Consider the following 9107-nt stretch of genomic DNA (forward strand, 5'->3'; position numbering starts at 1 on the left):
TGGGAGTTGCCCAGGCTCCAAAGACTAACTTCCCCATCCCCCGAGAAGAGCCGTCCAATGGTGAGCCCTCCTGGCTCACATGATCCTTACTCACCAATCAGACTAGCCCTGCTGGCTCACATGTTCCTTACCTACCAATCAGACTAGCCCTGCTGGCTCACATGATCCTTACCCACCAATCAGAAAGCACCCCATGCTAACTGTCAAACTGTTTAACCATTAAACTGTCATAACTGTCAGACCACCCCCGGCTCTATAAATATGCGGAGCTGCCTCAATAAACGGGCATTTTCTCCAATGGCAAGCCTTGATCTTTCTTTCAAAAGGCACAAAGGCAATTCAATCAAGTTCCATATACTCTTTTTTTTTATTTTTAAATTTGTTTTAATTAGCTATACATAGAATTATTTATACAGTACAATGCATTTTGATACATCATATATAATGGAGTATAATTTCTCCTGTTTATACATGATGTAGAATCCCATTGGTCATGTAGTTATATATGTACATAAGGTAATAATGTCTGATTAATTCTTCTATCCTTCCTACTCCTATACTCCCTCCCCTCCCTTCACTGCCCTCTACCTAATCTAAAGTAATTTTATTCTTCCCTAGGTCCTCCCCCATTGTGAATTAGCATCCAAATATCAGAGAAAACATTCAGCTTTTGGTTTTTTTGAATTGGCTTATTTCATTTAGCATGATATTTTCCAGGTTCATCCATTTACCTGCAAATGCCATAATCTCATTTTTCTTTAAGGCTAAGTATATATATATATTCTCACATTTTTTTTATCCATCATCTGTTGAATGGCACCTAGGTTGGTTCCATAGTTCATCTATTGTGAATTGAGCTGCTATAAACATTGATGTGGCTGCATCACTACAGTATGCTGATTTTAAGTCCTTTGGGCATAAACCAAGAAGTGGGATAGCTGGGTCAGATGGTTGTTCCATTCCAAGTTTTCTGAGAAATCTCTATACTGCTTTCCATAATGGTTGCACCAATTTGCATTCCCACCAGCAATATATAAGTGTACCTTTTCCCCACATCCTTGCCAAAATTTATTCTTCTTAAAGATGGTGATTTTAAGGTGTATTCATTCATTTAACTACTTATTCTACTCAAAGACTGTGTGTAAAATCTGTTCCAATCTCTCTCCTCCTTTTCCCTCTCCTATTGAGCCAACTCCACATTTCTCTTGGTTGTTTCCTCTATTCCCCAGAACAGGCATGGATTTAACATAAAATTTACTTTTCTTACTTGATTAATCCCCTAAACCACTTGGACTTGGTATTATATTTCTGGGTACATTGAAGTTAAATAGTTTTCCTGACCTTATAGCCTTCAGTTTCCTATACATTTCTCCCAGTGATTTGTTGTCATTAAAAACAAGGGTGGAATGCCAGGCGAGGTGGCACATGCCTGTAATCACTATGACTAGGGAGGCTGAGGCAAGAGGTTGGAGGGTTTAAAGCCAGCCTTGGCAATGGCAAGACACTAAACAACTCAGTAAGACCCTGCCTCTAAATAAAATACAAAATAGGGCTGGGGATGTGGCTCAGTGGTCAAGTGCCCCTGAATTCAATCCCTGGTACCAAATATATATATATTTTATCATAATCAATGTGGTTATATATTTTGCATTTCTCACATAATTTTATTTATTTCAGAATTCTCTAAGTCAACTCTGTTCAGTATTCTCTTGGGATTATCTGCATACTTTGTAAAAACATTCCCACTGAATCTAATCCAATGCTTTCTTCACTAGGTTAAGGCACATGGTCCTTAAGCCACCCTAGTGTATTTCCCCATCCATAACTACCCACCATCCAATACCTACTAGGTGTTCTTTTTCCGTTAAAGAACATAAAATCTTGTAAGGAAGACAAATCAGAGAATTAGGTAATAATAATACAATAGAGAAAATGTCAAAATAATCAGCAAAATATTTAGAGCTTTCACTGGAGAAAAAAATCACGTGAGTAACCTGCAAGGCTTCGTGGAAAGGGAAGCATTTAAATAAGAAGGATTTAAATTAGAAGATTTTTTTTTTTTTTTTTTTTGGTAGCAGGGATTGACTCGGGTTGCTTAACCACTAAGCCACATTCCCAGCCCTTTTTATTTTTCATTTTGATACAGGGCCTCACTAAGTTGTTATGGCTAGCTTTGAACTTACAATTCTCCTGCCTCAGCCTCCCATGCCACTGGGAGGATAGGTGTGGACCACCTTGCCTAGCTAGAAGGATTTTAATAGAGGAATGTTGGAGGAGGAAATGGTATAAGCAAGAGCAGCATGTTAGGAAGCATAGGGAACATCCAGGAAATGACATGTAAGTATGCTTAGTGGAAGAAAATACATCAGAGACAAAAAGAGGGAGATAGAAATACTGACAGCTGGAGCTGGGGCTGTACCTCAGTGGTAGAGAACCTCCTCGCACGTGTGAGGCATTGGGTTCGATCCTCAGCACCACATAAAAATAAATAAAGATATTGTGTTCATCTACAACTAATAAAAAGGTATTTAAAATAACAGCTAGGGCTGGGGATGTGGCTCAAGCGGTAGCGCGCTCGTCTGGCATGCGTGCGGCCCGGGTTTGATCCTCAGCACCACATACCAACAAAGATGTTGTGTCCGCGGAGAACTAAGAAATAAATATTAAAAAATTCTCTCTCTCTCTCTCTCTCTCTCTCTCTCTCTCTCTCTCTCTCTCTCCCCTCTCTCACTCTCTCTTTAAAAAAAAAAAGATTTAAAAAAAAAATAAATAAAATAAAATAAAATAACAGCTATCTCTGCACACTTATTACAAGCCAGGTAGCATTATGAAGTGCTTTGCATTTATCATGCCATGGAATCCTCCTGTAACCCAAGGGGCAGGAACTATTTACACTTCATGTAATAGATGAAGAAACCCAAGTTCTGCTGTCTCAAGTGACTTGCTCAACTTCGCACTGACAGGAAGTGATTGAGCCAGGATTTTAACCCAGGAAGTCTGATTTCAGAGAGGACACCATGCATTGCTGCCAGAGAAGGCAGAGAGACTGTGGAAAACAGGCACAGTGAGCCAGCAGAATGCTCAGTCATGGATATGAAGAGCGGGAAGAGTTTCTAGAAGGCAGGGTTGTTTATAGTTATAAATCACTCCAAGAATCTATGGCTCAGGACAGAGAAAAAGCCTTGGAAGAGATGATGAGTTGGCCCTGAGACCTTCTGGAACACATTTGAAGCACAGTAGTGTCAAAGAAGCTCAAACTCAGAGGATTAAACAAAGTGGGTGGGAGAATGGGAGGCAGCCACTACACATGACTTTACCCAGGATTTGATACCGCAGGCAAGGAGAGAGAGGACCAAATCTAGAATTGAGTGAGATGTTATGCGTTTTTTTCAGGATAATTCTATTTGGGCTCCCTTATATGGAGAGCATACATTATCAGAAAGTGTTAGAGAAGACAAGTGACAAAGTTCTTTATGAGGGGAGGTAAAGTGCTCAAGGATGCCAGGGAAGTCTCAGGAAGCTGTAGAGAGGAGCAAAGACGTCTCCTCTGAGGTAAGAGGAAGGGAAGAGAGGAAGTACCAAGACACCTAGTAAGGCAGAGACTGAGAAAGTTGGCTTCTGAAGACTTTCAAAACACCTGAAGTAGGAGGCCAGCTCCTGTACTAAAAGTGGTAGGTTCCGTCAGACTTAAAGACAGTGCTGATGATTGAAGTCACCAGAAGCTGTGCTGGTGTGGCCCAGCAACATTACCCAGCAGGCATACACCTCTCTCCCCCCTGCAGTGGGGCCAGCCCAGTGACTGTACGCAGTAATATACTCTCTGTTTGTGCAGCCCTTCTCCAACCAGCCCACCACCATCCTCCACCCTCTCCATCACACTCGTTCCTGCTTTCTCTGAGCTGCCTGACCTGTCCTTGAACACCTCACCCGCTTAGACTAGTGCTTGCTGTTGCTTCTCCTGCCAGCTGTGACCTTCAGCTTCCCTGCTGAATTACAATTCCAATTCACCTCCTTGAATCCTTGCTTGTAGCCAAATGATAGCGTTGGTCGGTAAGTCAGTCTGGGATGAGCCTTGGAACAGAACAACATGTGTGCAAGAGTCACATTCCATGAAAGAAAACATGTAGAAAGGCTGAAAATGGCTTTGAGGCATGGTAGTCTGTTTTCCCTGTAGGTCCACCTGTTCCCTGCTCCAGAAGGCTGATCTCTATGAAACAGGTTCCTTGCCCACTGATTTTCAGTTGGGTTAGGACAATGCAAATGACTAGCAGGAGCTGGAGGGTGGGTAGGAGAGGATAATCTGGATATTTAATTCTCTAGCTCCCTCCTCTGTGCTACAGGGTGGCAGGTGACTGCATTGCTCCACAGAGGACACAGCTTCTCCCTGGCAGCTTCTCCTGCAGCTATATCCAGGTACAGCTTCAGTTCCACTCTTAAAAATTCTAGTAACTGCTGCTTTCCCTTTCAGCACTAAGAGAGGTATTGCTAGTCCCTGAGTGCTTCACTCATCTCATTATTTTTCCTTTAACATCTTTATAAACAGTCTCTCAACTCCTCAATTTCCTCACTTCAATGTGGTATCTCTTCCCTGCTACAGACTAACTGAATACAGTCCCGAACCATAATGGGTCCAATTGACGTAGGCAGCAAGATTCAGGAGTGTCAAGGTGAACTTAAATGATGGAAAATCTTCACCTGAATGTCCCACAGATATCCTCAAATTTAATGTATCTAAAGCCAAATTCATTATTGCCTTCCCTTCATCCAAATTTGTTCCTCCTCCACACTTCCCTATTTTTTTCCATGTAATCTTTTTATTTATTTAAGTATTTACTATTTATGGAATGCTTTCTATTCGGGACATTTTGCTACATATTAGGAATTCAAAGATGCCTAGAATAATGCTCTGTTTCCCTCCAGGCTTACTTATAGTGAAAGATAAAACAGTTGACCATAAAAGTATAATAACATGTGCCTTCTACCCCATGTGCCTTCTTAATGGTAAGGACTTCATGCTGGCAATGTATAGAGGAGGAGCCCAGGGTGGGGCACAGGCCAAGGGCTTCTCTAAGTTAGGAATGATTGAGCAGAAGGATGAGTAAGAGTGAAGCAGTAGATGGGCCAGAGGGTGGAAGAACATTCTAGGGAGACAACATTAGCAAAGAATGGAGGCCTGAAGGTATAGCCTGCTCAGAAAATAAAATAAAAAAACTCTCCTGCAGAGCCTGCAACAGGATAAATAGTGGGTGGGCAGGCAGCCTAGGACTGGAATGAGAGCAAGGGAAGGAAAAGAATGAGTGATAAGATTAAAATTAGAAAGAAAGAGAGAAAAGTAGGTTTGACCACATTATACAGGGTGTTAGTTGTTAAAACATGTTTACTTGCTGGTGGTATCTAATGTGGTGAGAGCTTCTGAAGTGTCCTGAGCCCCTTGGCAATTGTCCCCATAACAGAGAGGGTGTTCAGGGAAGTTCAGGAAGCAGGAAACAATGAAAGTAAAGACCAGCTTTTGAGTTTCTAACAAAGATTTTGAAACTCACATCAGAGTGTGTAAGTAGTTATAAGGAAAAAGGGCTTATGAATTTCTGAAATCTTGAGGCCTAAGAATTTAGTTTATGCCATAACCTCTACCTTTAGATAAAGCAGCTGGACAGCCAAGTTGCCTGACCTGGAGCTTTTTCTTTCCCATTTCAAATGCCAGATCCATAGGTCTCAGCAGAGAGTGAGAGACCAGGACAGAAACGACCTAATAAGAAGGAGCACATACTCTCCTGCCTGCCGTGACTTCCATCATCAGAGGAATGCCCAGGAAGAAAGGAGCAGGGCAGAGGACAAGATCTTGGGGCAGGCACAGCCACAGATGTTAAGGAAGAACAAAAACTTATGAGAGGCTATTTTCGCAGTTAGAGTTCTTTCTTTCATATTACTGTCTAATTGGAAGTTCATAAATTGTTCTAAATGGGTATAAAGTCTAATGAACAGTCAAGTACCCATGCCAGGAGCTATCTATAAAAGTCTTCTGAAAATAAACAGTTGAAAAATTCAGTGTAGATTTCAACATCTTTCTTTTGTTTCATATTTAATCTAATGTACTAATTTGTAGGCTATATAATTACAAAATTATATTGGGGTCAAATTAAGTGATGTTTCTTTTAGTCAAAAAAATATTGCAAAAGCTACTTTTGTTAAATAAAAATTTTAGGAGCCTGTTGTTTCGGACTAAGCTTCTGCACTAGGAACCAATGGACCAAGCTAAAAATCAAAATGGAGTCATTCATGCCAACGTTGGAAGTTGCCATGCTGAAACTGAGCTGTTTATCTGAACTTCTGAGAAACCAGGATTAGAGAGATAACAGCCCAATTTCCCAAACAGAACAGTTTTGGTTGGCATGATAATGAAGTTCCCTCTGACCTAATTCTTACATAAAAACTAGTAACCTGATATTAACCAATCAGTTATTTTCCCATCATTCTGTCTCTCTGACCCTAGGTTAAATGGAAAGTAATTTCAAGATGACCAATCTGCTTTTTGTTCTTTGTTTCTTCTGCCCTTTTCTGTTCATAATATCCATCTCCTCTGCATGGCTCATTGAAACCCATTCTAGAGCCAGACATGATAAGACATGCCTATAATCCCAGCCACCTGGGAAGCTGAGGTGGGGTGAGTCATAAGTCTGAAGCCAGTCTGGGTAACTTAGTAAGACCCTGGCTCAATACAAAAAATAAAAAGGGTTCAGGATATAGCTCAGTGGTAGAGTGCTTGCCTAGCATGTGTGAGGCCCTAGGTTAGATCCCCAGCACTGAAAGAAACACAACACTTGTTCAATTTTGTGAAATGAAGCATTGCCTGATCCTAGAATCCAAAATAAAGCAACTGAGATCCTTAACTAAATTGATATGATTTTGTCTTTTAGTGGAAGAACTGAAGGAGAAATTTCTATGTTTTGTTTTGTTATTGTAGGTTGTGTCTTTAATGTAACTTAAGCCAGCAAAAACTGGTTTATTTCTTTAAACAGGCTTATTATTGTGGGTCAGTTAAAGGAGAACATTAGAGGAGTTGGCCTGAGTTTTAACTTTGGTAGAGGTTCTAGGTATTTGCTAGGTCTTTTAGCAACCCAGTCAACCCAGAAGGATCTGCCAAAAACTTTAAAGTAGATGTGATTAAAATCTTCAGTAAAATATACAACAGGGTAGAGAATTTCATGAAAGAATTAGAACATATATTTTAAAAGCACAGATATAAGTTCTAGAACCCTAAAATGTTGGAACACATGTAGGGAAGTCACAAATTATTACTATTGAGGATTAATGGGAAAGTTGTAAAGAGAAGAGGGAGGTGAAGTATAGGACAGAACATGGGAAGAGGCCTTTGGAATGCAGCCTGGAAAAGGAAGAGTATCCGAAGCACAGGCTTCTTGGCCTGCACCTGCCTCTGACTGCAGAGGGGAGCCACTGAGAGTGTGCCTGATGCCTGTCGGGGGTGGGGGTCTGCACAGGAGTGCCAAGTGTTTCAAACACTAGGAACAGGGAAAGAACTTTGAAAATTACACCTTGGCACAGATTGAGAATTTTTAAATAAAGGGACCAAAACCAAATTCTTTAGGCCATGCTGGGGTCCCGGAAGAAAGCCAGAAACAATTCCAAAGATAGCACTCAAAAGGAACTGATCCTCTGAATAAGCACCCAGACACAGGCAAGGGAAGCATTTGTGTTCAAGGATAATCAGCTTCTCCTTCACCTCATCTACTAAATTGTGTGTCTGATCCACACACTTTTGTTCAGGAAATAGTGGTGAGCTGTACATGAATGTCCTTAAGTGCTTTTTTTAAAAAAAAAAATATTTATTTATTCATTTTCCAGTTATTGCCAGTTGCCTGATGAGACTCCCAGGTCTTAGAGCCTGTTTGAGTTGTCTTGTTTTTCCTTTCTTCTGATTCTTTGCTCCTTTCACATGTTGTTATTTCTCTTGGGTCTGTTCACAGGGACTTAGTCTACATGCATGCCCCAGGAAGTCTGCTGCTGTTTTGTGGCAGGCAGGTTTCAGGAGAGAAATTCTCCACCCCACTGGATTTCTCTTGCTCTCTCAAGGTCAGCAAGATCTCACCTTTCTTCAACTCCTAAGGACCCAAAGACTCTGGGCGCATTCCCAACATCTGGTGTTGTCTTCCCTCAAAAGACAAGGATTCCCTTGTCCCAAGAGGTACAGAGCATGGTTGCTTGTGGTTCCTTGCTCTGGACTCTCCTACTGTTGTCTCTAAGCTCTTGTTTGGAACACAGGGAAGGGAGCCCAGCTACAACTCCTACAAGTTGGTTTTAAAGTGATCAAAAGAAAAAAAAAACTGTTTTCCCCACTTAACACATCTGACCTCTCATTTGTGAGGGTTTTCACACACCAGTTGGTTCTCTGAACACCAACTGGATGTCCTACAGTCCAATTCTGACACCATCTGAAGTTAGCACAGACCCCACAGGTTAAAGACTCAATCCCCCCAAATTATCCCCCCATCTTAGAGACCAATTGCCAAATCCAGGTCATCATATATGGTCATGAGCAAGCTATGCCATTGATGTAGACCAAACATGTTTATGTCTTGGCACAAATGTCAGAATTTATTGAATAATAATCAATTCACAGACTACATCACTTTCAGTGGTGGCAGTTCATTGAATAGGAACGAGTCAACTGATAGTCAAAAGCTAGGCAATCACACATTCTTTTTTTTTTTAATATTTATTTTTTAGTTCTTGGCGGACACAACATCTTTGTTGGTATGTGGTGCTGAGGATCAAACCCGGGCCGCACGCATGCCAGGCGAGCGCGCTACTGCTTGAGCCACATCCCCAGCCCACACATTCTTTTATTCCAATTTTAACTATTAACACATAATAAGTGGTTCCAGGAGATTTAACTGAGAGCAAAAACAGAGAGCAGATAGAATGCAAAGAGTCAATTGTAGGTAGTCATATAAGAACAGGAATGAGCCAAATAACTTGTTTAGGGTAGAGGGCTATCAAAGCTTGGAACTTGTTTTAGGCCAGGGTCCAGAGGGACTTCAGTTTCAGTGTCAGCTTGAAGTATCAGCTTGAATTGTCAGCTTGAAGTGGGT

This window comes from Spermophilus citellus (assembly GCF_964194105.1).
Source record: "Spermophilus citellus genome assembly, chromosome: 4".
Taxonomy (NCBI): Eukaryota; Metazoa; Chordata; class Mammalia; order Rodentia; family Sciuridae; genus Spermophilus; species Spermophilus citellus.